General features: G+C 51.2%; 1 protein-coding gene across 2 annotated transcripts in view; it reads left to right on the top strand.

The window, feature by feature from the left end:
• The window catches only part of CDC42SE1 (CDC42 small effector 1), a 55,961-nt gene that overhangs the window by 5,745 nt on the left and 23,116 nt on the right, over nucleotides 1-27,100 (top strand). The window contains exon 1 of one of the 2 annotated variants that reach the window (XM_054998356.1): nucleotides 26,617-26,681. The exons of the other annotated variant lie outside the window; for it this stretch is intronic. The gene's annotated coding sequence lies outside the window, so the exon portion shown is untranslated. Of the gene's footprint in view, nucleotides 1-26,616; nucleotides 26,682-27,100 lie in introns of those variants that run through there. 2 annotated transcript variants of the gene reach the window in all.

Raw genomic sequence — 27,100 nt, 5'->3', positions numbered from 1 at the left:
GCTTAGCATGCAGTAGGCTTGCGTCTAGTCCAGCAGTGGGAATTTGAGGGTGCTTTGCAATGGTGTCATGTGACCCTAGGTGCTGTATGACTGACTTCACAACCTCCGTGCATATCTTCCATGCAGAAATCTAGGGGGAAGGTTTGTCTTTCACTATTACTTTCACTCTTACCTTGATGGAATAGATTTTTTAGAAAAAAATCTTGGCTGGTGGAAGCCATCCAGAGCGTAGCTGGCTCCAACTGTGTTGTGGCTTGATGGAAAAATGACTTCTGCTGCCCCCACCGCTGCATCTTTGTGCTTTGGCCTGCGTTCCTTCGCAAGGGTCTTCTCAGTTACAGGCCGTTTTTTGCTGCTTTGTAAATGAATGGAAGAAGGGGAAAGGCCAAAGCTGGGGGGAAATTGGGGAGCGTCCTGCTCGGTCAGATGCGTGGTCCATCTGCTCCAGCATCCTGTTTGACACAGCGGCCAACCAGTTGCCCTGGGGCCAAGAAACAGCATGGAGGCTGAGGCCTTCCCCTGAAGTTGCCTCCTGCTGCCTCCAGAGATTTGCCGCCTCTGAAAATGGAGGTGACGGACTTCTGCGTGAATCTGTCATACCCCACCTCAGATCCTTTAGCCTCAAGACCAGGGCTTTTTTTCAGCGGGAACGCGGGGGAACGGAGTTCTGGCACCTCTTGAAAATGGTCACATGGCTGGTGGCCCCGCCCCTTATCTCCAGACAGAGGGGAGTTGAGGTTGCCGTCCGCGCCGCCAAGCAGAGCGCATTATGCTCCCCCCTAACCCTCCAGCCCAACCTGGTGCCTTTTAAATTCTGATCTCCCGAACGGCGGTCGATATTCCCCTATTGGGCTAAACTGACCTTGCAAATGATCTTCAAAAATCAAGGGAATTCCCAACAGCATTGTTGCTCTTGTCCTAGCTTATCCAGGGGCGAACCCTCCATAAACAAGGGGGTGTGATTGTGTGTCCGAGCCCACCCAGTGGCCTTTGCAGCAGAACGAGTGACTCTGGACTTAAGAACACAAGAAGAGCCCTGCTGGATCCGACCAGTGGTCCATCCAGCCCTGCGCAGAGCGGCCAACTAATTATTTTGGAGGGTCTAGAACCGGGCACAGAGACCAACACCGTCACCTGGTGTTGCCTCCTGGCACTGGCATACATGGGTGACTGCCTCCCTATATGGTGGCATCCCAGGTGACTGGGAATGGAATGGTGTCCAGTCAGGGCAAGCTGGGCTGGCCGAAGCAGAGGTGGGCTGGCAGCCAGCCAAGACTTGGGGACAGATGAAACTGCCTTATACGGGATCAGTGACCCTGTTCTTGTCTGACCTCAGAAGCTAAGCAGGGTTGGCCTTGGTTAGGAATTGGATGGGAGACCTCCAGCAAAGGCCAGGCAATGGCAAACCACCTCTGTTAGTCTCTCGCCTTGAAAACCCCACTAGGGGTCACTGTAAGTCAGCTAGGACTTGATGGCGCTCTCCACCACCGCCGCCTGATACTTTTAAATTTTAAGTGCAGGGCACCTTCGGCATGCCGAGCAAATGAGCTGCGGCCCTTCCAGGTGACCCAATCCAGATTGGGAAATTCTTGGAGCTTTGGGGGGGTGGGATTTTCAGAGCGTGGCATTTTAGGAGGGAATTTTAGCCGTGCCGTGGAGTCCACTCCCCAGCATTTCCTCTCATCCAGAGATCAGTTGTAATTCCAGGGGCTCTCCAGGCCCTGCCTGGGAACTGGCAACCCAGTTTGGTCAGCCTGCTGGCCCCGCTGCCTTGGGGCAATGGGAGGTGGCTCACCTTGGGCGGCCATTGGTTTCCAAGGCGAGGCGAGATTTTTTTCCACTGGAGACGCCCTGCTCTTTTAGATGCTGCATTGGTTGTTCTGGGCGTTTTATCCCTTCAGGAACGGGCAGGCCAAGCATCCAAATGCCTTTATTACAAGAAGTTAATTTTACACTCTTAGTTGGTCTCCCCTCCACCCACCCCCCACTGCCCAATGGAGGCTGGGGATGGTTGTGGGCGGGCGGGTGAGGCAATTCAGGGACAAGCCGAAGGGCTCCGGTTGCTCAGTTGGGTTCCGCAATATCCGGTTGAAGGCACAGCTCCGAAATGTGCTCCGGACAGCTGTGCGCTTCAGCCACCTGACCCGCGGGTGACCCGCTTGCAAATGTCATTGCGACGGGCCCACGGCAAGACTTGCCAACCGTGCGCTGCCATTCCCTGCCTCCCCGGGAGAAGCACAGGCAGCGTGCCAATTTGGGAATCCTTTTCGAGGGCACGGCGGATCCCTTTGCCACTGGGAGGGTCAATTCTGTGCTGCTTGCAGCCAGCCTCCCAAGGAATCCTGGGCAGGGTGGAGCGACTCAGGGCTGCCGTAGAAAACTGTATCCCTGTGCTGGGTGGTTCTTCTTTGCGGGGTTGACTGCTTACCCTGTCTCCTGACACTATGGGGTGCATTTTCCCACCCACCCCACCTCCCATTGTGCGCAGGGGAAAGTGTAATGTGTTACTGTCGGGTGAGGCAGCCGACGGCTCCACCTTCAGCTTCTTTGGGAAGGGTGAGGCCAATGAAATCGCCCCCCCCCCTAAAAGTGACCCTTGTCCAGAAGGTAATGTGTAGATTAACAGCCAATGCCATGTTGAGCCGGCCACAAGGAACAATGCCCAATGGTAGAGGGGGAAAACCTTTTCCCGTGGTCAAGACGGCTCCACCACCAAGTAATGCCAGAGCCACGTGGCCTTTGTAGGACGGCTCCCCTGAGAGGCAGTCTGAGCTCCAGATTCATCCATTTTTTCATTGATCGGGGCTCATTACTCCAATGTAAGGTTTTCCACATGCAAATTACGAACAAGAAAAATTAGGTACTGGGAGATTTTCTCCCGTGGGGCAAACAACAGATTTAGCAGGGCATTTTAGGTTAGGAGGAGAGTTAAATATCCTTCCCTGCCCCTGTAATGGCCCAATTGGAATGAGAGTCCAGCCCACACATGTAATTTTGTAATAACAATTGCCTGGGAGGGCCCTCAGTGGATGTCCCAGCGTTTTGTCCAGTTTTGCCTACATCACTGAATGTGGTACCTAATGGACTAGTTTTACTGTTCCATTTCCACATGGCACCAAACTGAGAGGAGTAGCAAAGACACTCTTGAAGACAGAATTCAACGAGATCTGAACACACCGGGAAAATGGCCAGATTTGAATAAGATGCGATTTAACATGAATACGTGCCAGGTTCTCCATCTGGGGAACAAAAATGCAAAGCATGCATACTGGATGAGGGATACGCTTCTGGGTAGCAGTGTGTAGCAGTGTGTATGAACCTGATCTTGGGAAACGGGTGGACGGGAAGCTAAATAGGAGCAGTCAGTGTGATGCAGCAGCACAAACGGCAAACACAATCTTAGGGTGTATTAACAAAGGCATCCCATCCAAATCACAGGATGTCTTTATCCCACTATATGCCGAGTTGGTCAGGCGCCACCTGGAGTATTGTGGGCAGTTCTGGAGGCCTCACTTCCAAAAGGATGTGGACAAACTGGAACAACAACAGTAGAGCAACCAGGACGGTCAGGGGCCTGGCGACCAAGCCCTACGAGGAAAGACTGAGGGACACGTTCAGCGAGGAAAAGAGGAGGTTGAGGGGAGACATGATGGCTCTCTTTAAGTATTTAAGGCTGTCACTTAGGGGAAGGAAGGGAGCTGTGGGTTTACACTACAGGAGGGAATGTACCAGGTGGACTTTAAGAAAAACTTCTTCACGTGAAGAGTAGTCCAGCAGTGGAATTGACTACCTGGGAATATGGTGGGCTCCCCCTCATTAGCCGTCTTCAAGGAGCAGCCAGACGAATACTTGTTGGGGCTGCTTTCGGTTGTCTTTGCTTTGGGCTGGGGGCTGGACTAGATGATCGGTAAGGCCCCTTCCGACTCTATGATTCTGTGATTTGATGGGGACAGAGTTAGGAGACGGGGTTGCCAGCCTCCAGGTGGTGGCTGGAGCTCTCCAGGCATTATAACTGACCTCCAGGTCACAGAGATCAGTTCCCCTGGAGAAAACGGCTGCTTTAGAATGTGGATTATATAGTATTATGCCCTGCTGAGTTCCCTCCCCTCCCTAAACCCTTTCCTCTCCAGGCTCCAGCCCCCAAATCTCCAGGAATTTCCCAAGCTGGAGCTGGCAACCCTGGGGCATGTTTTGTCCCCCCACCACTAATATTGATCAGGGCTCTGTCTATTACATACCAAATTACTCAGGAGAGCTTTTTGATGCAGGTAATACAACTTTGCTGATGTTCAGAGCCCTGTAGACTATATTTTAGTATTATTTATGTTATTTTTAGTCTGCCTTTCTCACTGAGACTCAAGTCACTGCAAGTATGCTCCTACCGGGAAGTTTCCGCATTGTTTAATATGTCATGTTTAATTGATTATATTTTTCAGCATTGTTTCGGATCTCTATTCAGATTTCTGCTCCCCCCCCTCCAATTTCTGCAAGCCATACCTTATTGACTGTCGCAGCCATTGATTGTATGTGTAATCTGCCTTGAATCTCGGTGAGAAAAGCAGACTATAAATAACATAAATAAATAAGAATGGTATGGGGCTCTGTTATTCCACATCCTAGAATTCAACTTTCTTTCTCCCCTACCCACATAAGGAAAAGCAAATTTCTAGTCCTTATGGGATATCTAGGGAAATCCCATACACCCTTTAAAAAGCAGAGGACTGAGTGGGATGTCCCGTAGGGCGAGGCTTCGATGCCCTGCACTGCCCATCATGCTCCGCCAACACCAGCCAAACCAACGGTGCTGCACGAGGCGAATAAGTGTGTTCAAATATTGCTTAATTCATCTTGGCCGTTTTCACACATCTTACTGGCCACACAAAATTGTACAAAACTCCCGGAATGACGAATCGTGCCACAAACCGGAGTCATGACGGGAAATCGCGCCAGGAAGATGCCGTCATTCCGGGAGTTTTGCATGATTTTGCGCGGCCGGTAAGACGTGTTCTGGGAGTTTTGCACGATTTTGCACAGCCGGTAAGATGTGTGAAAAGATTTTGCGTGGCCGTTGTTTACCTAGGTCAGTGCGTGCTCCTTCTTTTGACGCAGAATCTGAGACTGGTACGCTTTTGATATTTTTTAAAAAGTAGAGCAGGGGCAATTTTGGCTAAGAGGTGTGGCTTTCACAGAAGTTCAGTGTACGAGACGGAGGTTAGCAAAAGAAGCAAAGAAAATAGCTGATATTGTTTCTGGCATTGTAATGCTGGACCCATTCTCCGACAGGGTGCTGCAGAGGCAGCAAATAAGGAATCTAAATAATGGAGAAACCTGCACATATTTTCCACGTTGATAGCAAGGCATTTATGCAACTGATCTCCCAATTCTAGACTTGCCCACTCACACTCTCAATGAAACAGCAAAAGCAAAACTATGTTTATGTGAGAGGGAGAGAGAGGGAGAGAAGTTGTGTGACACTCTAGGTATTGTGCAACACTCTTAGGAATTTCGCTCATATATATGGCATTTACCATAGAAACTAGAGGAATTCTAGAATGTCATCCAGCCCCGTGATGTCACTTCTGGGTACTCTTCCAGAAGTGACTTCATTGCGTCACACCATTTCATGTACCGAAGTCTCCGCTCTTCACATGTTCCTGGCTAGCAGCCCTAATTATACAGATTGGTTCCTCTGACGGAAATGGCAGCTTTAGAGGGCAAACTTTGTGGTATACCATAGAGTGTAGGAGAAATAGTAGTCCTAGAGTGTCACAACATCTCTGCTGAGCAGCCTTCCCTCTACAACCTCCATCCTCCTCAGGCACCACGCCCAAATCTCCAGGATTTCCCCAAGCCAGAGTAGGTGACCCTACTTGTGTCACCTGTTTTCTCTCTATGACTCCTTGTGATAACCTGGTGAGGTTGGTTGGGTTTTTATGTGGGCCACACAGTGGCTGGGAGATGAGAAAGCTGCCGAAGGCGCCCCGGTGAGCTCATGTCACAGGTGAGCGTTATGAACTTTGCAACAGGGGACTTCCCCACGCGCGGCTCCCTCACTCTCCCTTCCTCTCCTAGCCGTGGTGCAGGTTGCAGTAGCTCTCCCGCTGCTGTCTCCACTTGGCAGCGGCCTGTGGGAAAACCCTGGCTCGGCTCCGCCTGATGACAGCCTTTGGAAGCTGAGAGCTCTTTTCACAATAGGGGAGGGGAGGGCTGGAGGGAAGCGCAGCTCAGAAGTGCTGAGTGAGAACAATGCAGGTCGAAATAACTCCTGTCTCGGTGCGGCCAGGAACAAGCACAAAGGGGAGGAGGGAGACAGGCTGCCTGCCTGCTTTGTCGCCCCCTTCCTCCCCAGACCTCTGAGCCGTAATGTTCTTCCTTGCACATGCCAGGGAGTTGGTGTGCCAATAGAGCATGCCTGGGGAAGACCCTTTTTTTAATTGCCACCCTATCAGATGCACTAGGGGTGCCAATTTCGTAGCTCCCGAGGGGTAGCCCTGCTGGCCTACTTCGGCATTACTAAACAGGGGTCTCGTAGCAGGTCGTGATTGCAAGTTTTGTGATTGCCATGTTACTACTGCAGCTTTGCAAGCTTCTCTTGGAAGAGATTCTCTTGACTGATTCTGTGAACCGGGGCAGATCATGAGAGGAAGGGTTGCACCAGGGCTTAGCTCTCGTGGCCCCTTCTGACACGCTCAGGGTAATGCCGATTGCCACTTGTGGGTCAGGAAGCAATTTCCCCCCCCGGCCAGTTTAGCTAGAGATCCTGACAGTGTTTTGCCATCTACTGTGCATGGAGCAAGGGTCACTGGGTGTGTGTGTGGGGGGGGGGAAGGGGGGTAGTTGTGAATTTCCTGTGCTGTGCAGGGGGTTGGACTAAATGACCCTGGAGGCCTCTTCCAACCCTGTGATTCTATGATTCTTTGAGATGGAGAGCCCAATTCTTCAGACATACTAAATGGGTCTTCCCTGTATTAGCTTTTGTATCAGGGTCTAAAAGTGAAGAAATAATAGTAATAAAATCTTTAGTGAAATCCTCCGTTGCATGCTACTCAACTTGCTCGCTTCCGTGCTGTTTCTAAAGGTCTTTTTCTCCACTGGTTGTTTTTCTTGTGGAATATTGAGCTTGGCTGTCTGGCGTGATCCATGCCGGTCCAACCAGACAGCGTGGAGGGCATTCTGTAGGTCCATCTGAATCTACAATGATGCGATTTTTCTGGCTCTGGCAGGGCTCCTTTTCTACAGTGCTGGGCAGTTGCCCAGGCAGCCATGCACAGGACTGCCTCCAAACCCCATTTGACTAGTTGGTGGACGTGAATGAATCAGACCACGTGCAAGTATCCGGAAATCAGGCTTTGGCACATAAAAGGTTCCAGTTTCAGGGAGCAGGGCTGGGGAAGGCCTTTGTCTGGGACCCTGGAGACCTGCGTCTGAGTAGATATCCCTGCCTTCCTTTCTCAGCTGTGCGATGTGTTTTGGGCCTGTTGCTACACAGCAGTTGTGTGTAAACAGAAAATGCAGCAGTTGCTCAAGGCACAAGCACAGGATGTGTGTTGCAAGCGAGCTTTATTAACTGTAAGGTTTGGGAGATGAGTCCTTCTAGGCAGAAGGGTTAACAGGTCACTTCACAAAGTTACCTGGAAAAACTGCATCTTGGCGATCAGCTGTGCATGGTGTGTGTGTGTGGGGGGGTGTTTAGCCCTGGCTTGATGTTTCTTAAGTGGGACATTTCCTCCGGAATATTTGCCACTGCTCCACCCCAAGAAGGTAGGGTTGCTGGGCCCCCTCGATCTCCTGGCGTGGGACAGGGACCTGGCACTCATCTTTGGGGAGAGGGGAGTGCACGCGCCCCCACAGACGCGATGACATCACTTCAGGGGGGACTTCATTGCGTGGCCGGGTGCTGCAGAACGTGCCCGAAACAGGCCGTTCTGCCACGGACCGGGCCCAGTTTTGAGGCACTGTGGAGTGCAGGAGCATTCCTGCGCTCCGCAGCGCCTCAAAAACGGGCCCGATCTGCACCGAAACGGGCCTGTTTTGGGACGCTGCGGAACACAGGAGTGATCCTGTGCTCCGCAGCTGCTGAAAACGGGCCCGGTTTGCCGTGGATCGGGCCCGGTTTGAGCACTGCGGTGTGCAAGGAAGGTGCGCACCCCCCCGCTGCTCAAGTAAGTGGGGGCAGGGTGTGGGGAGCGGGGGCGGGAGGTCCCCCGCCCTCCCCGGGCGTCTGGGATCCCTACAAGAAGGTGAGGCCATGCTTACCCATGCCACGTTTTGCTTCCTGTGCCACTAGTTCTTAAAGTGGCATCGGCTGAGCCTCACTGAACCGGCAATGAATGTTCAGCAGCCAGCCAGTAGCTGGGGAAACGAGCTGCTGCTTCTCCAAGGGTAAACAGTGTGTGTGTGTGTGTGTGTGTGTAAGGGGTGTGTATGAGCAATTTTTCAGAAGTCGTAGCCCAGCTTTTCAGCTGTGCGCTGCCTGCCGAGTCTGTCGCTCTGTCCTCAGCAATGCCTGATTGCCCACGAGGGCCAGGTCTGTTGTGCTCTCAACAACGGAGCACAATGTGCTTTCCGTGGCTTTCTTATGCTTCCCGGCTGGTGTCCGGCCTCTCAGCTGGGAATTACAACTTCTGGCTCCGGCCCAAGGCTCTGTGCATCATGCAACAGCCAGCCGGGTCGGGGCCCGCTGGTTCCTACTTCTGTGAGTGGTTGCTTGTCACTCCCGGCGCTAGTTCCTGCTAGTCTAGGTTGCCTCCCGCTGTTCCCCCCTCTCCAGGCGCGCTCCAGTATCTGCCATCCGTGGGTGCCTGTAGCTGGGGGCTCTCTTTCCTACAAAGGCGCCGCCTCTTTGCAATGGCGTGGCAAATATGGGGGCGTGGGGGAGATACTCCTTTACGTAAGGACATCAGAAGAGCCCAGCTGCAACAGACCAGCGGTCCATCCAAGTCTGGCGTCCTGTCTCACACTGAGGCCAACCAGTAACGCTGGAGGGCCAATGACAGGGCACAGATTCCGAAGCCCTCCCCTGGCACTGGAAGAGGATCGCTGACTCGAAATGTGGCTAGATCAAGATGGGTAGCCGTGTTAGTCTGCCTGTCGCAGTAGAAAAGAGCAAGAGTCCGGTAGCACCTATAAGACGAACAAAATTGGTGGGAGGGTGTGAGCTTTCGTGAGCCACAGCTCACTTCTTCAGATACCACAATATCTGAAGAAAGCTCATACCTCATATCTGATGAAAGCTCATGCCCTGCCACAAATGTTGTTAGTCTTATAAGTGCTACTGGACTCTTGCTCTTTTCTACTCCAAATAGAGGCCAGCTAAGGGGGGCGGTTCTGACCGCTCACCTCAACCCCTTTTCTTTGCTCCTCCCTAGTAAATCATTGGCCCTCCTTTGTCCCCATTTTGCTTTTAGAAGGGATAGATTTTGCTTGCAGGTGAGAGTTAAACTTGCTGGCATTTCAGCCTTGATTGAAAGCAAAGGGAGGGCCACTTAGTCACCCATTACGGATCTACTATCATATGCATATCAGCTCTTGATACAAGGAATTCCCCCACCCATCCACCAATCCCAAATGAGTTAAGTTTCTAGCCCTTATGGCGTCAGAGAATAAGCTGTCTAAAAATTTATGGGGCACCTTTGGACGATGGAGCAGGTATAACTGTGCTTGTGGCCCGTTTCTTCCCTCCCATCCTCAGCCACACAGCTGACATCATCTTCTGAACATGGAACAGGGTCACTGGAGGGGGAGGGGGAGGTAATTTAATGGTGAATTCCCTGCATTTTGCAAGGGGGTGGACTAGATGACCTCAGAGGTCCCTTCCAACCCTATGTTTCTATATCTGGTTGGCTGGCCACGCTTGCAGTCCAGGAGGGCTGGCAGACATGAGGAGCACACGCAAGCTTGCTCTGGGACGTGCTCCGTACAGCTGTCTCCCCTCGCATCCTGTTTTCATCCGATACGATCCCTCCAAGAGCTCTCACCAAAGGACAGCCGAGGTGAGGAAGGTGAAATATCAGCCCACGGCTTTTCCTGCCCCTCGGTCTGTCCTTACTGCAGCCTGCCAACTTACAGGGCAGTTCTTGCAGAGGATATTGGATATCCCAAATATGGGGGCGAGGGAGCAGCAGACCTTTTAACAGCCATGGAATGTGCCACCTTGGCTGATGGTGGCAGAGCGGATTCAACATACAGAAATCACGTGTGGTAGGGCATGACCGGAACTGTCGGTCTTCCAACGGCAAGTATGTCTGCGGATTGTCACGCATTTAAATGCGTTTTTCTATGCTGAATAGCTTTAGGTCTAGTACTAAATACACAAAGCTGCCTTGTGCTGACTCGGTCTGTTGGTTTATTAAGGTCAGCCTTGTCTCCCACATCACCAACTACCTTAACCTTTGAACTGGGAATACTGGAGTCCAACCTTGGAACTTACTGCAAGGAAAGCAGACACTACCATTGAGCCACTGCCCCTCCTCAAGCATTCTCCCTGAAGAGCTAGCTTTCTACATGCAAGGGGATAGGTGGTCTTTTACACGGGGGAACCAATGAAGCATGCAGTCAATGCGCTCACAGTCCAAATGAGTTTGCACCATGCACTGTTGCTGTGCCCTTGCTTCAGGAGCAAGAAGTGGGGCTCCTACGTGTCATGTTGGTGTTGTAAGGCAATATACTGTAACAAAAGTTATGTGCTGGTTTTCAATATCCTCTACAAAGCAGCTTACAGGGTAAAACGAGCCCGAAGCAGCATAAGGCGTAGCCAGCAATAATCATCAAATAATCAGGTAAAGCCAAAGAAAAGAAAAACAGTAAAATCAGCAGAACGATCTCAACTTTCCAAGCCTGAAACTCTCCGTATTTGCTGTCAAAGCCTGAGAAAAATCAAACTTTTTCTTTTGTCTTTCCCCTAAAAGAGGGCAAGAGAAGCAGCAGCTCTGATCTGTCAGGGAGGAAGGAGAATGCCGTCCATAACACCGGGGCCATCACAGAAAAGGCCATGCATCTGTTGGACACCAAATTAGCATACCCAGAAAGATGGTACCGTTCACAGGGCACTGTTCGCAGATCTTAAAGCGCTTGGGGGGGAATAATATAGGAGAAGATGCTCCCTGGGGGGAAATGACACATACTGTATTCAGGGAAAAGCTCCCTTCGAGGAAGGGTGGCCGGAAGAGCAGGCTGAAGCGTGGAACATCCCCTGGAGTTTTGCCAGCAGGCTCACCCGTTTTTAAAAATCTCCTTCCAGACAGTTGATGGTTTCAAAGGAGCCGTGTGAGGTTGGACCTGGGAATGCAGGCTGTGTATGTCGTACATCTGGTGCAAGCGATTTTGCACATAGATTATAGAGGGTTTGTGACCACAAACACTGCGTTTTCTTAGCGCCGAACTTGGTGAGTGTGTCTATGTAATTATTACGTCGGCGCCTAGCTCAGCTCCCCCTCCCCAGCCCCCAAAGCCTCTGGACTGACATAAAGATAGTTGTGCTCTGCATTTTCCTCTCTTTGTCCTCCTGTGCCATCCCCTCCACTCCCCCCTCCCCACATTTGTGCACGTGGAAGTAGCTCCTATCACATTCCTCCCCAGTCCAGGTGGAGGGAGTGAGTCAGAGCGGAGCAGGTTGGGGCAAGCGAGCCGGGTTGGGCTGGCAGGGTTCTGGCAGTGCCGCGGGAGGCCACAGAGGGTGGTGCCTTGGGGAGAAGGTCGTGCCATGGCAGGTCAGAACTCCCCCCCCCCCCCAACTCAGCTCAAATATGTAGATGGCTGTCCTCCTGTTGAGGGAGGAAACAGGCTTGGTGGAGGGGTGGACCAACAAGAACCTGCCCCACTCTCCGCGCCAGGCACACACACGACACTCCTTAATCCTGCCGTTCCTACAGACAGCCTACAACCGTTGCAAACTGGTGCAGACTGTTCTTCGTTTAACCCCAGAGGCAGTTCTTACTTGAGGGAGGGCCCGCTGCTTTCGCTGGCAAGGCTCTGCCCTGGGAGAGGCATGAAATAATGCGTGTGCTTGTGAGCATGTGCAGAGCACACACCCCATCATATGTTGAATTCATACCACCTGGGCTTTTTTTCTGGGAAAACAGGTGGTGGAACTCAGCGGTGGAACTCAGGACCGTACAATGACGTCACTTTGGGTCAGCTGGAACAAAGGAGGAGTTTTTAAAAGTTTAAATCGCCCTCGGCGAAAATGGTTGGTGCAGAGGACAATCTAAACTCCCCTCTGTTTGGAGATCAGGGGCGGGGCCACCGGCCACGTGACTGTTTTCAAGGGTTGCCGGAACTCCATTTCACCCCGTTCCAGCTGGAAAAAAGCCCGGGGTTGTTGTCCTGTTACATATCCTACACAAAAAGTAGGTTGTTCAATTGGAGGTTTGTGAATTCCCAAAAGGGAGCAAAGGGCTCAGTCTGGAAATTCCCTCACAAGGTTGACTGTTACCTCTCTGCAGTAGGGTTGCCAGCCTCCAGGTAGTGGCTGGAGATCTCCCGGAATTACAATTGGTCTCCAGGCCACAGACATCAGTTCACCTGGAGAAAATGGCTATTTTGGGGGGTGGACTCTATGGAATTATGCCATGCCAATGTCCTTTCCCTCCCCAAACCCCACTTTCTCCAGGTTTCTCCAGGTTTCACCCCACAGATCTCCAGGAATTTCCCAAGTTGGAGCTGGCAACCCTACTCTGCAGTCAAGCTCTGAAGCTCAGTTCTGCACGTTTCTGGTGCATACGGTAGGGTTGCCAATTCTGGTGTGGGAAATTCCTGGAGATTTTTGGGGGGGGGTGCCTATGGAAGGAGGGAATTTAGGGAGGAATTTCCCCTAGACTCTATGGTATACCATAGAGTTTGCCTGCTGAAGCTGCCCTTTTCTCCAGAAGGATCTCTGTAGTTTAGAGATCAGTTATAATTCCAGGAGACCTTCATGCGCCAGCAGTGAACAATGCTGACTAATACTAGAGAGGTAAGCAAGACGCACGCCAATCCCCCGCGTAGTATTACAAAATGTTCCCTTTGCAAAAGAAAACGGCAAAAGATGAACATGTAAATAGATCTCCGCGCACAGGTCCTTTGTAAATGAAAATTTTTTAAAAGCTGGCAGCCCCGCGGGGCCTGTGCGACAAGATTTACAGCTGACCCCGACTTCAACTTTCTCGGATGTACATCTGCAGGGCAGATTGGCGGAAGTTGGTCTGTTGCAGCTGACGAAGAACATGCTGGTGGCTTCTCTTTAAATCCAGTGTCGGCTTGCACCCTGAAAAGAGTCCAGGAATTGAATACGCTTCCATGAGCAGAAAACCTTTAATGGTTGTGGCTTTGGGGGAAAGGGGAAAGGATGTCGGAGGGGTGAAAGAGGTTTGTGAAGTCTTGCGGGGCAGGGAGATCTGTCCCCCAGCCAGCACACGCACGCACGCACACACGCACATCCATCTTTCTCCAGCCGCCAGCAACGTTGCCCCTGTGCTTGCAACAAACTCCATCTTGGTCACCTTGAGAGTTGCTTGTAAAAACCCCAGAGCAGGTGTGTTGGATCACACCAGGGCCCCACTGGCTCATTGGTATCACAGATGCGCCAAGAAGGCCCTTGTAAGGTTGCCAGCTCCAGGTTGGGAAATTCCTGGAGATTTGAGGGAGTGGAGCCTGGAGAGAGCAAGGTTTGGGGAGGAGAAGGACCGCAGTAGGGCAAATGCCAGCGAGTCTGCCCTCCAAATAGGGTTGCCAGGTCTGTCTCCCCTCCCACTGGGAGGGAAGAGTCCCTCGCATGTACCAGGGCTGACACGGTGATGTCACTTCCAGCAGTGACGTCACCACGCTGGCTGTGTGAGTAGCAAGCTCCGGGAGGTTGCCCCAACTGGGAGGCACCTCAGGAACACATGTCACGCACTCATTCCCAACAGGCGTGGCAACGATGCTTCTGGAAGGGACGTCTTCGCGACAGCCGCACTTTGGGGCCGATTTGGGCCCCAAAACACCAGTTTCTCCAGGGGAGTAAACTCTGGCCTGGAGATCAGTTGTAATTCCAGGAGATCCCCAGCTATCGCTTGGAGGTTGGCAACCCTGCCTCTTCAACACTTTCTTGGCATGGGAACGGCTCTTGCCCAGCAGGGCTTCTGATTGGCCACCGGAAATCTGATTGACTGGGCAGATTAAAACAACGTTGTTTCAGCTCCAGCTGCTGCCAAAGTGTTGGTTTTATTTTCTCTCACCTGTTACCTGTCTTTTTAAAATTACCCCTCTGCGTGCCTGGCTCCACCTCCTGTTGCAGCCATTTTGTAACTGGCTCCACCTCCTGCGGCAGCCATTTTGTAACTGGCTCCACCTCCTGTGGCAGCCATTTTGTGGTTGCGTCCACCACCCCATGTCAGAAAGATGCCCACCGGCGATACCTGGGCTACTGCTTGGCAAAGCCCTTCCCTCAACCAGCCCTGCCTCTTTGTTTTCCTGTTTCTCTATGGCTTGACCAATCCCAAGCTTTGACATCTTAAATTTTATTGCATCACCTAGTATTTTCAGCCATGATTTTATTGTTGTGGGATTTCAGTGATCCTCAGTTGACCTACGAAACTTATTTATCATTTCATATTGGACTGTCTTTTGCTGTATGGCATACGAATCCGGGCTCCTAAAGTTCTTGTCTTTGCTTGGTTATAGATTAACGTCACACCACTCAATAGAAAAGAACAAAAGTCTAGGAGCCCCTATAAGACTAACAAAATTTGTGGTAGGGGATGAGCTTTCGTGAACCACAACTCAGTTCTGCAGAAACTCAGTGGTGGTAGACGAATGCATTTCTTAAGTAGTTGCTTTTTTACGCTGTCTTCAATGCTGAGTTAAATGGAGTTTTAAAAATCTGTCGAGGCCTGTATTACTTTCTGCCCCTCAAAGCACTATTTTTCTGCTTAATGTAAATTGCAAGCATCTCTGTCATGTCTAGAGCTATTTTCTTACATTTTTATCCCGCCCTTCTTCAAAGGAAGTCACGTTGGTGTGATTTTATCCGCACAGCAACCCTTCGAGGTAGGTGAGGTTGAAAGAGGATGGCTGGCCCTAAGTCACGTTTTATGGAGAATGGGGATTTGAAACACGATCTCTCAGATCTTAGTCCAATAGGGTTGCCAACCTCCAGGTGGTAGCTGGACAGATCTCCAGGCTGCTTTGGATGATGGACTCCATGGCATTACACCCTGCTGTGCTCTCCCCTCCCCAAACCCTGCACCTCGAGAATCTCCAAGCATTTCCCAACACAGAGCTGGCATCCCTAAAAACTGCATTATACCGGCTCTGGGTCTCTAAATGTTAAAACTGCATAATTGGATGTACTCAGGATGCATTTAATAAATGCATGTTAGAGGCTGAAAGAAGTTTCAAAGTCATGCCTTTTGACAAGCACCCTGGGAACTGTAGTTCCATATATCTCTCAATAGTCTGAAATACCCCAGAAAACACCAAAAAACTGCAATTCGTGGGGGCTGGGGTTTGAAATCAAGTAAGCCTGTAGTGTAGCTTTATCATTAGAAGAGTCTTTTCTCTGCATATCTGTCTCCAGCCAGTGAACATCTGAAACTATGTTGTACTGAATCCACCTAGCTCTGCGTTGCCTGCTCTGGCCGGCAGCTGTTTTCAAGGTCTCGGGCAGAGAACAGGTGTGACACCTGGGATTGAACCTGGGACCCCTTGCTCTCAGCCAGGGCCCTTTCCTGTGTGCATAAAACCCTTTGGTTCTCGATCCACATGGAATTCTTCTCTTCTGCTTTTCTGCCTGTGTTTGCCTTTCTGCTCCCACAGCGGCACTGGGCGAAGGAACCTTGTTTGGAGTTGGCTCAGCTCCCAGAGCTGAGATAACTCCCCCTTGCTGTGGAATTCTTCAGGCGCCCGCTGCCTTGTACTCCTCCAAATGGCCATGTGCTGCCTCCTGATAGGGACACAAGATGTGGGGCGGGCATGCTGTGGACGTTGCAATAGCTCTGCTCTGATCAGTCCAAAGGCCCCTCTAGCCAAGCATTCAGTTTCCAGCCAGTTTGTGGGGAAATTCACATATATGGCTGAATCCACATTACCTCGGCACGTCCCGGTGTTGCACTAAATGTTCGCTAAACACTTGGAAGTATAGCATCTTTCAAGCGCGATTTCTGAATCGCGCTAGAAAGACGCTATAGTTCCGGGTGTTTAGCGAACATTTAGTGCAACACCGGGATGCGCCGAGGTAATGTGGATTCAGCCATATATTCCTTCTTTTGGTATCCAGAGGCTAGACTGCCTTTAGACATGGAGGTTCCATTTAGCCACTCTAGCTAATGGCTTTTGATCATTTATTGATTCATTGGCTTCATTTATACCCCACCTTTCTGCGCAACGGGGACCCAAAGCAGTTCACGTCATTCTCCTCGCCTCCATTTTATCTTCACAACAACCCTGTGAGGTAGGTCTTGCTGAGTGTGTGAAACCTAGTCAGTTTCCATGGCAAAGTGGGGCTTTGAACCTGGGTCTCTCAGATCCTGGTCTGACACTCTAACCACGACACCCTCTATCCGTTTATAGAAGTTCATCGAAGAACAGCCATCTTGGGCTAGTGGTTCCGTTTCTTAATTCTGGGCGTGAAATAGATTTGTATCCGATTCGGTCCTGAGGATCTCGCTCTTCTCGAACTATCTGCAAAACCCTACGTAATGTAGTAAGATTGAGAGCCGTGGTGCTCCACCCCAGCTGAACGGCCTGTGCTGAGTCATCTTTTCTGGGAGGCAGCCTGTGCCAGACAGCAGCCGTTTTCTGCGGGGAGCCTCTCCTCTTTTGCATGAGGCAAACACCCACCCAAAGAATTACCCTGGGCCGCCGTCTGAGAGATGAAGACCTCATTGTTCTTGTCTGGCGGGTCACAAAGGCGGCAAGGGCGGGGGGGGGGCGGAGTCATGGGTTGGCTGACGCTTCGCCTCTCTTTTTGCTTGTTTACAAAATGACTGCTTGTGTTGTTGATGCCTTGGGGGATCTTTCAGGACTTTTTGGGGGTGCATTTTGGTCAGAAGCCCCTTTTCCTCAGTGTTTTCTTCATAGCTTCGGCCAGTGGGGGCACTCTCCAAGTCTTTCTGTTGGAGACTTTTCAAGCAGCGTTGCCAGGAATTGCAAAGCCCTGCCTCCAAGTGATGGCCCTTCTCCCAAGGAGAGCTGACTCCCATGTAGAATCATAGGGTTGGAAGGGAACTCCAGGGTCATCTAGTCTGACCCCTGCACAATGCAGGAAATGCACAACTGCCTCCCCTCCCCACACCCCCAGTGACCCCTGCTCCATGAACCTAGTCAAGACAAGTCCCCCTCTCCGGGGTGGTTTGCGCTGCTGGTTCAGGGAGGAGCTGTGGCTCAGCAATAGAGCGTCTTCTTTGCATGCCAAAAGGTCCCAAATTCTCCCCATAAAAGGAGGAGGGCTTTTTTTTCTGGGAAAAGAGGTGGTGGAACTCAGGACCGCACAATGACGTCACTTTGGGTCAGCTGGAACAAGGGGGGAGTTTTTTAAAGTTTAAATCACCCTTGGCGAAAATGGTCACATGGCCGGTGGCCCACGCCCTTGATCTCCAGACAGAGGGGAGTTTAGATTGCCCTCTGTGCCGCTAAACTCCCCTCTGTCTGGAGATCAGGGGGCGGGGCCACCGGCCATGTGACCATTTTCAAGAGGTGCCAGAACTCCGTTCCACTGCGTTCCCACTGAAAAAAAGCCCTGAAAAGGAGCAGGCATTAAGTAGGGTTGCCAGCCTCCAGGTGGTAGCTGGAGATCTCCTGGAATTACAACTGATCTCCAGGCCGCAGAGATCAGTTCACCTGGAGAAAATGGCTGCTTTGGAGGGTGGACTCTATAGAATTATACTAGCCTGAGGTCCTTTCCCTTCCCAAACCCTGCCTTCTCCAGGCTTTGCCCCCCCCAAATCTCCAGGAATTTCTCAACTTGGAGCTGGCAACCCGAGCATTAAGTGATGTGAAAGGCCTCTACTAGAGACCCTGGAGAGACACTGCCCGTCCAAACAGCCAGTCCTGACCTTGATGGGACAACCATCTCATCCGGCTTAAGACAGCTTCATGAGTAAGAGGTTAAACTACTGCTATTTCTCTGCCCCATCTCCACAACAAGGAGAAAACGATTGGCTCTTCCATGTTCTTTTGCTCTGGACGAGGAAGGAGCCACCAGCAGACAAAAGCTACATTTCAGCCCTAAATCTGTCCCTCTTAGAGTTACCAGCCTCCAGGTTGTGGCTGGAGATCTTCCGGAATTACAACAGGTCTCCAGGCCACAGAGATCAGTTCACCTGGAGAAAATGGCTACTTTTGGGGTGGACTCTATGGAATTAGGCCATGCCAAGGTCCTTTCCCTCCCCAAACCCCACTTTTTCCAGGTTTCACCCCCCAGATCTCCAGGAACTTCTCAACTTGAAGCTGGCAACCCTAGTCCCTCTGCCTTTTATCGTGTCGTCTGAGGAGCCATGGCCTCCTCTTCCAGCAGTGAAACTTCTCAATCGCGCTCAGGTTTCCCACAGCAACTGCTGCTCCTGTCTTGCTGCTCGAGACAAGGGTCTTCACCTGGCTATCTTGAGGTACCTGCCTCAGTTTCCACTGTTGGGAGGAAAAAAAAACCCCACTCTTTCTCCTGCCCCAGCGGACAGAAGGCCTTCCGCTGCAGGACGATGCCTCCCTCCACAATTTCCCCAAACCTGCCGCATCACTTTTTAGAAAACAGCAGTGCAAGTCCCAAAGCTTCTAAAACGTGACCAAGGAAAATGGGTGCTCGTATTTTCCCGTTAGGCAGGCAAGGTTTCTAAGCGGTTTTGTGGCGTGACAAGCGATTCTGGAGAGAAGAGTGTTTTGAGACTGGCTAAGGAGGAGGGAGTGCCGCTGTAGCTTTAAAAAACTGCAAAGGGGACTCCAAAACCATGGAGGAGCGGGAGAGAGGGGTGACTGAGGTGACTCTCCATCCCCAGAGCTCGGAAACACACAGCCCCTGCCCTGCGTCTCTTTGGACCCACGGCAAAGCAGGGTGGAGAAAATCTAACCTTTCCTGTTTTTGCTGGAGTAGGTAAAGTAACAATGCCTCCCCCCTTCTAGCTGGCAGGAATTCAGGAGCGCTCATATTTGTAAGAATCAGTGTGACGTTGGAGGCGTGTGTCAGATGGCTTTCATGCGCACACTTATGGAGCTGTCGGAAGGAGGGGGGGTTCTTTTCAGTAACAGCTTGCATTGCACAAGTGGTCCTGGGGAAGGAACTTGCTCAGTTTTATAACAGTCTTTAGCAATGAGGAGGACTCTTTACCCAAGGCCTTAGCCCCATAGAGAGAGCCTGACCATAGCGGTGACACATCACATTGGCTGGCCCTGTAAACAAACGGAAATAGCCCAGGCAACGAGGTTGTATGCTATTGCTGTCTCGGAAACATAGGATATATCCTCGGCTTAAGCCTGGGTCCCACTTCCCTCGCTTTCTTAATTTTTTAATAATTGCGTCTCCATTAAAAATATATTAAAAATAGAACAGCTCATCCCAAAGGAAACAGTGTCTATATTAACATCAGCAGAATAAAACAGCCCTTAAATGCGGTTCTACAAAGCAGTAGAAACCCAATTAAGAGATAACGGCAGTGGAGCAGTAAAACTGTGACCACAGCTGGGAGCAAGGTCAGGACTCGAACACAGGGCTTAATCCAGGGCCTAGGCAACAAGAAAGGTTTTGGTATAGTATTTAAAACATCGCAAATGGACAGGCACCAGGCGAACTGACGAAGGGAGGGCATTTCACAGCCAAGCTGCCGCAACAGAGAATAAGACTCGCCTGGCACCTAATACTTGGAAGGGCAAGCACTAGGTGGATTCCAGCAAGGAGGGAGGTCCAGTAGGGTTGCCAGCTCCAGGTTAGGAAATTCCTGGTGATTTTAGGGGCAGAGCCTGGAGAGTGCAGGATTTGGGGAGGGGAGGCACCTCTTGGGATATAATGCCATGAAATCCACCCTCCAAAGCAGCCATTTTCCCCAGAAGAGCTGATCTCTGCGGCCTGGAGATAAATTGTAATTCCAGGAGACCTCCAGCCACCACCTGGAGGTTGGCAACCTTAAGGTGCAGAGGTATGGTGCCACCCCCAAAGAAGCCCCGTCTCAGTGTCTGTGCTCACCTGCATACTGTCAATGTGGTTTGCACACATCAGGTGGCTGTTAGAAGCATATGGATAAGCCAGGCCAGGGTTCTTGGGGGGGGGGGTCTGTTGGCATTCAAAATTATTTTTGTGTGCTGGAGTTTTACTCTGACCCTCTGAAATGCTCTACTATCTGCACCGTCCAGCAGGGGGTCTCAACCTGGCACCCACAGGTGCCCTCATGGCACCTGCCAACACATTTCCTGGCACCCGACCCAAGTGTTTTTAGAAAATGAGTGCCCAGAAGGGCAGTCTTCCGCTCAGCCACTGGAGATGTGACTGGCTATGTCGATTAAAATAACATTGTTTTGCCAGCCGCCGCTGCCATAGTGTTGGTTTTATTCTTGCTCTCACTTCTCTTTCCCAGCGTATTTTTTAAAATCACTCCCCTCGTCTCCCACACATTCCCTCTGTATGCGTACAGTTGGCTCTGCCTCCTGTGGCAGCCATTTTGTGGCTGGCTCTCCCTCCTCTGGCAGCCATTTTGGGTTGTACCCACCACCATGCATCCCAATTCCTTCTCTGGAGGTTTTTAAGCAATGCTGATTCTGTGAACCTGGGCAGATCATGAGGGGGAGGGCAGAATGGGGCCGTTTCCAGACGGCTTACCTGCAGCCGCTCCATGCCGCAACGTCGCGGATTGTGCCGGGGAAAACGCGAAATATCGTGTTTTCTCGCGCGAGTTTTGCGCGACATCGCGCAAAACTCGCGCGAGAAAACGCGATATTTCGCGTTTTCCCCGGCACGATCCGCGACGTTGCGGCATGGAGCGGCTGCAGGTAAGCCGTCTGGAAACGGCCTGGGTTACATCAGTGCTTAGTTCTCGTTGCCCTTCTTACATGCCCAGGGTAATGCTGATCGCCACTTTGGGGTCAGGAAGCAATTTCCCCCAGGCCAGTTTGGCCAGGGATCCTGGAGGTGTTTTGCCATCTTCTGGGCATGGAGCAGGGGTCACTGGGGCAGCCGGGGCAGGGAGGGTAGAGCGTGGTGTGCTCCCACGGGCCCAATTTCCTGCATTGTGCAGGGGGTTGGACTAGAAGACCCTGGAGATCCAACCCTACAAGCTCAAAAAGATTGGGGACCCGGTTTTTGGAAAACCCCTCCGTGGTCTACAAAGCCTGTGGCTAGAGATTCCACACAGAAGTGTGCCTTGACTTGATTTAAATGTATTTTGAGTGGCTGGATCCGTTCCTGGGAACCAGTGAGCTGTAAATCCACACGTAATCATTTTTCCAACTTCTCCTTCTGGCATTTCAGAAGGAAAACTTAACCTCCAGACCTCCTGGAAAGTACAGGCTATTTATAACCCCAGTTGTGTGTGTTATTTGGGGTGGAGTGGAGGGGGGGGCAGACAGGTTTTTCTCCCCCAGTCTGTCTCAAATCTTGCCTGGATGGCACATCAACAACTGCAATATGCTCTTTGTTGTTGTGTGTCCCCACCCCCTCGCCCCAGTTCAACCCAGCACTCATACATAGTTTGGATTGGGTGGTAGAATTGCCAGTCCCCCGCTGGGGGTGGGGATCCTCCATTCCCACTCTCCACCCTCCAACCCTGCTTACCTGGCCGGCAGGGGAGGCACGGGCCTCTTGGAGGCGCTCCCGGGTGGTGTGACGCACTCCTGGGCAGCACTGTGTGCTCCCATGGGCCCAAATTGGCCTGGATCAGGCCGGATCAGGCCGCTGTGGTGCACAGGAGCGCTCCTGTGCTCCGCAGCAGCCCAATTCGGCCCGAATCTGGCCTGATTCAGGCTCGATTCGGGGGGGGGGGGGCTCACAAAGCATGGGAGTGCTCCTGGGGGTGGCCGCAGCCTGCATGATGATGTCACTTCCGGGAAGTGACATCATCACATAGGCCCAAGAGCACGCATGTGCACACCCAACAGACGACGGAGAAGGTAGGTGCAAGGTCCCCACCTCCCACCGGGAGGACATGGGGACCTGGCAACCCTATTGGGTAGGGTGTGCAGGGTCCCCTTGCCTACCCAATCCCATCCCTGAGGCAAGAGGTTTACTCCCCCAGAGGTATTCACCTGGATTGAAGGCCCAGTGAGGATCAAAGTAGGAAGGAGTTGGGTGGGTGAGCTGAAAGCCATTCCCTTTGAACTTGAACGAGATGTTGCTCAGGTCATGGAGCCAGGCTACATCTGGCAGGTTTTGTAGGGACACGTGGACCTCTGTTGGCCCTTCATGTCACCTGCTGAGCTGTAGGTGCAGTGTCACTGCCCGGCCATTCACAATGGCAGCAGCATGGAACCAGCCACTGTGCCTCCTCATGCTGACACACGCGATCTCTCGTTCAAAACCCTTGGAGCCTCTTTTTCCTCCAGCCACCCCCCTCCTCCCCAGGACTGCCTTATCATATGAGCTCATGTGTGTGTTATGTGCTGTCAAGTCGTCAATGACCTATGGCAACTCTGTGAATGAAAAACCTCCAAAACATCCTATCATTAAAAGACTTGCTCAGATCTTGCAAATTGGAGGACGTGGCCGCCTTTATTGAGGCCAGCCATCTTCAGAATGCGGTGGCATGCGTCCTTGTGGGGACACCATAGCCATCCTGCGCTGTGCCCTGTGGATAAGCAGCTCCTGCTGGTCACTAGCCCACGGGATATTCCTCTGGGCCGTTTTCACACGCACCCTGGGAGATCACGCAAACTCACAGCAAGAAGCGTCTTCCGGCACGATCCCTTTAATGACCCGATGACGTCAGAAAAAGGGCCATTAAACGGGATCGTGCCAGGAAATCAAGCTAGGAAGACGCTTTTATGCCGTGAGTTTCATGTGATCTTCCGGGTGCGTGGCCGTGTGAAAATGGCCCACGTCTTGACCAGGGCCAGGGCCTTTTCAGCCCTGGCTCTGGCCTGGTGTAGCACATTCCCAATTGAGATACAGGACCTGTTCCGCAGGGCTTGTGAAACAAAGACGTTTCACCGGGCCTTTGGTTGATAGCCCGTGAATTGTCCCCTTCTTGTTTTCCATATCCCATGCTCCATTGGTAGCCACCCTGGGCTGTGCCACAGCTATGTACGTGGTTTTTAAGATATTTATTACAGCCTGAGTTGATCATAGCACTAGTTGTTTTATATTGTTTTTATGGTTTTTAGATATGTATATGGTTTTTAATTGTATAACGTATGTTAGCTGCCCAGAGCCCATTCACGGGAGGGCAGGGTATAAATTTGATAAAATAAAACAAATCTTGCTTTGGGCCTTCCTCTTTTCCTACCATTACTGCCTTTTCTAGAGAATCTTGTCTTCACGTGATGTGACCAAAGTACGATAGCCTCCGTTTTGTCATTTTTGCTTCTAAGGAGAATTCTGGCTTGATTTGATCTAGAACCCACTTCTTTGTCTTTTTGGCCATCCAGAACTCTCCTCCAGCACCACATTTCATGATGAGACACGAGCAAACTGCCGTATACTGAATTAGACCATTGATCCATTAAAGACAGGCAGTAGCTCTCCAGGGTTGCAGTCGAAGGTCTTTCACGTCACCTTCGATCCTTTTAGCGGGAAATGCTGGGGATTGAATCTGGGACCCTCCGGGTCTCTGCCGCCTCATCCCCTCCCACTGCCATAGTTCCTGAACGTTTATTAGTCACTCGTGATGGATGCAAATTGCCTCTGTTTCTTCTGCCACGTTACCTTATGATAGGCCTTGTGCCCATTGGCCATGCGCATACAATCTGGACATTATCATGAATATTGTACGGTTGGATGGGTGCCACGCTTTGAAGACGGATTGTAACGGGATACGGTCTGGAATCTGAAGAACAAACCCTGTGAGGAAAGTTTGGAGGAACTGGGTACCTGTGGCCTGGTGATGAGAAGATAGAAGGAAGACATTATCACGCTCTGCGGGTTTCTGAAGGGCTATTATGCAGAAGAGGGCAAAGACTTGTTCCCCGCTGCTCCGAAGGGCAAGATTAGCGGCCTAGTCATGTTACAAAGTCCTTGTGTCCCTGGTGTATCCCAGTTCTGTTGGCCATGAACGGCCTGAGCATTCAAAGCTTGGAAATTAATTATCAGGTCTGTGGGCCAAGGGGGCTTCAGCCTGCCCCCCAACTGCTTTTCTGACCCAGGGATGCTAGCCAAGAGCTGGGGAGGGGGAGCATTGTGGATGTCATGATGTCTGTAATGTTCTAGGAGCTCCCTCCTCCAGGTTTTAAGGTGAAGACCCATAGAGATGTGGAGAAGTTCCTAGAGCATTGTGCAGACCATAGAGATGTGGGAAAGTTCCTAGAGTGTTGGGAAGACCATAGAGATGTGAGGAAGTTCCTAGTGCATTGTGAAGACCATAGAGATGTGGGGAACTTCCTAGAGCGTTGTGAAGACCATAGAGATGTGGGGAAGTTCCTGGAGTGTTGTGAAGACCATAGAGATGTGGGGAAGTTACTAGAGTGTTGTGAAGACCATAGAGATGTGGGAAAGTTCCTGGAGTGTTGTGCAGACCATAGAGATGTGGAAAAGTTCCTAGTGTGTTATGAAGACCACAGAGATGTAGGAAAGTTCCTAGAGTGTTGTGAAGACCATAGAGATGTGAGGAAGTTCTTGGAGTGTTGTGCAGACCATAGAGATGTGGGAACGTTCCTAGAGCGTTGTGAAGACCATAGAGATGTGGGGAAGTTCCTAGAGTGTTGTGAAGGCTGTAGAGATGTGGGGAAGTTCCTAGAGCATTGTGAATGTCACACGCATTGTGAATTTCACATGCACTGCTCCATTGAGCAAGTGCAGGGAATGGAGAATAGGGGGCAGGAGGCTAGTAACTGTTAAAACTTTCCTGAAACAGTCCCAGGGTGATGCTGTGGGCCTCCTTGGGGAAACTTACGTGTATGGACGAGCTAACATAGCAGGGCATATAGCAGCTCCCCCAGACTCAATTTGGATTGGGAAAACAACAGGAGTGGGAAGATGTAAGACCCATCTCCCCACATAGCCAGAATCCAGATCTGGAGGGGCATGCCTGGGAGTTAATTGTTTTCAGCATGCAACGGCCAAAGCACATCTGCCAGGATTTAGCCTATGGGGGCACCAGATCTGTGCTGCGGAGGATGCGTAAGTCTGGCCCAAAGTCTGAGACCGGGATTGCTCTCGAGAGGTCTGGTAGGCCCAGCTTGTTTTGCGCTATGTGGAGGGGGTACAAAACATCTCCCACTCCCAGCAGGGGGGATGGGTGGCAGGCCAGATGGGTGGAGGAGGAGGAGGAGGGTGAGCAAGCCCCTCCCCTTCTGGCCGAAGCCACGCAGAAGCGTTTCTTGCCAAAATCACCCCTGCCAGTTTAAACTAGGGTTGCCAGCCTCCAGGTAGTGGCTGGAGATCTCCCAGAATTACTACTGGTCTCCAGGCCACAGAGGTCAGTTCACCTGGAGAAAATGGCTACTTTGGGGGTGGACTGTATGGAATTATGCCATGCCAAGCTCCTTTCCCTCCCCAAACCCCACTTTCTCCGGGTTTCTCCAGGTTTCACTGCCCAGATCTCCAGGAATTTCCCAACTTGGAGCTGGCAACCCCTTCACATTGCAAAATCATATGTTAAGTAACTTGGAGGAGGGGGATCTTGGAGGAGGGGGGAAATCCAGACCGAAATTCTCACGCATGAGTGCTGTAGAATTTCCCCGTAGGAAGCAAAAGTAAAATCGCTCCTGTGATAGTTAATGCTTTACGAGAGAATGGCCTGGCTGTGGGTGGTTTTGCTGGAGCAAGTGAAGCGTTGGATATTTTCCTTGTGGGGGTTATAAAACCTGCACATTGGATTTAGCGCAACAATCCTGTTTTGCTCTATTTTGCCTTTCCTCTGAGAAGCTCAGAGAGCTGTCTGTGATTCCCTCCCCACACGCACACTCCATTTTATCCTCTTTACTCCAGCAAGGTTCTTTCAGCTGGGAGTGACCAGCCCAAGGTCACCCAGGGATTTTCGGGGCTGAGCCCTGGCCAAATCCCAGCTCAGCACCTTAACCTAACAGTGGCGCCCCAGAGAGGCGCTTGGTTTGTCCGGCCAGCTTGGTTCGGGAACCCTTTTGGAACCCTTTTTTCACGATTAAATTTTTTCGCTCTCCGAGCCTGTCATGACTTTCCGGTTTTGTCTTGTGACGCAAGTCATAGCGAAAGCTTCATGAATGCCAGACGGCAGCCAGTGACCCTTAAAACTTCTCTGGCAGAGCTTTAAAAGGGAGGAAGTGGGAGGAGGTGGTGTTTGCCTCTTTTAAAAAAAAAATGCCTCCAATTGGGTGGTATGGAAAGCATGGGTTCTGTTATCTGCAGTGGCTTTTTGTTTTCACAAAGTCAAAAAAAAAAGGAAAAAGAAACTCTTATCTCTTTCGTCTAATCTTTCTCAGAGGGAACTGGGGCTGTTTGTAACACCTGTGAGTCAGCGAAGAGGCCCTTAGCAAGAAAGACGGAGGAAGCTTTTGCTCTGTGTGCGATGTGCTGTCAAGCCTCTTCCGAGAAGGTTTTTAACAGTGAAATCCTGACAGAGTGACTCCAGTGTGAGCCCATTGATTTAAACTGCAGTGACGCTGCCTAGGGTTGCACTGTAAGTCTTGCAAATTTATAGAATCTGTGGTGGGGAGGGGGAAACGCTGTGTTGCGGCGGCGGTCCTCTTCATTGTCTTCGTCATTTTTAAAAAATTCGACTGTAGGCGTGGCCAGCCAGAAGTCCTCAAACTACTTCTGGTTTCTGAAGCCCTAACAAAGACATGCAGTTCCAAATAAGTTTTGCGTCCTGTTTCAGCTTATCAAGAGAAGAAACTCTGTGTCTCTGTGTGGATCTAGGCTTTGTGTTGCTAGCTCACATATAAGGTTGGGCAATTCCAAGAGATGTGGGGGGCAGAGCCTGGAGAAGGTGGATTTTGGGGAGAGGAAGGGCCTCAGTGGAGTATAATGCCATAGAGCCGACCCTCCAAAGCTGCCGTTTTCTCCAGGGGAATGTATTTCTGGGGCCGGGAGGTAAGT

The sequence above is a fragment of the Eublepharis macularius genome, chromosome 1, assembly GCF_028583425.1.
Source record: "Eublepharis macularius isolate TG4126 chromosome 1, MPM_Emac_v1.0, whole genome shotgun sequence".
Lineage (NCBI taxonomy): Eukaryota > Metazoa > Chordata > Lepidosauria > Squamata > Eublepharidae > Eublepharis > Eublepharis macularius.
The sequence above is the reverse complement of the archived record's forward strand: the minus strand, read 5'-3'. Positions and strand labels throughout refer to the sequence as shown.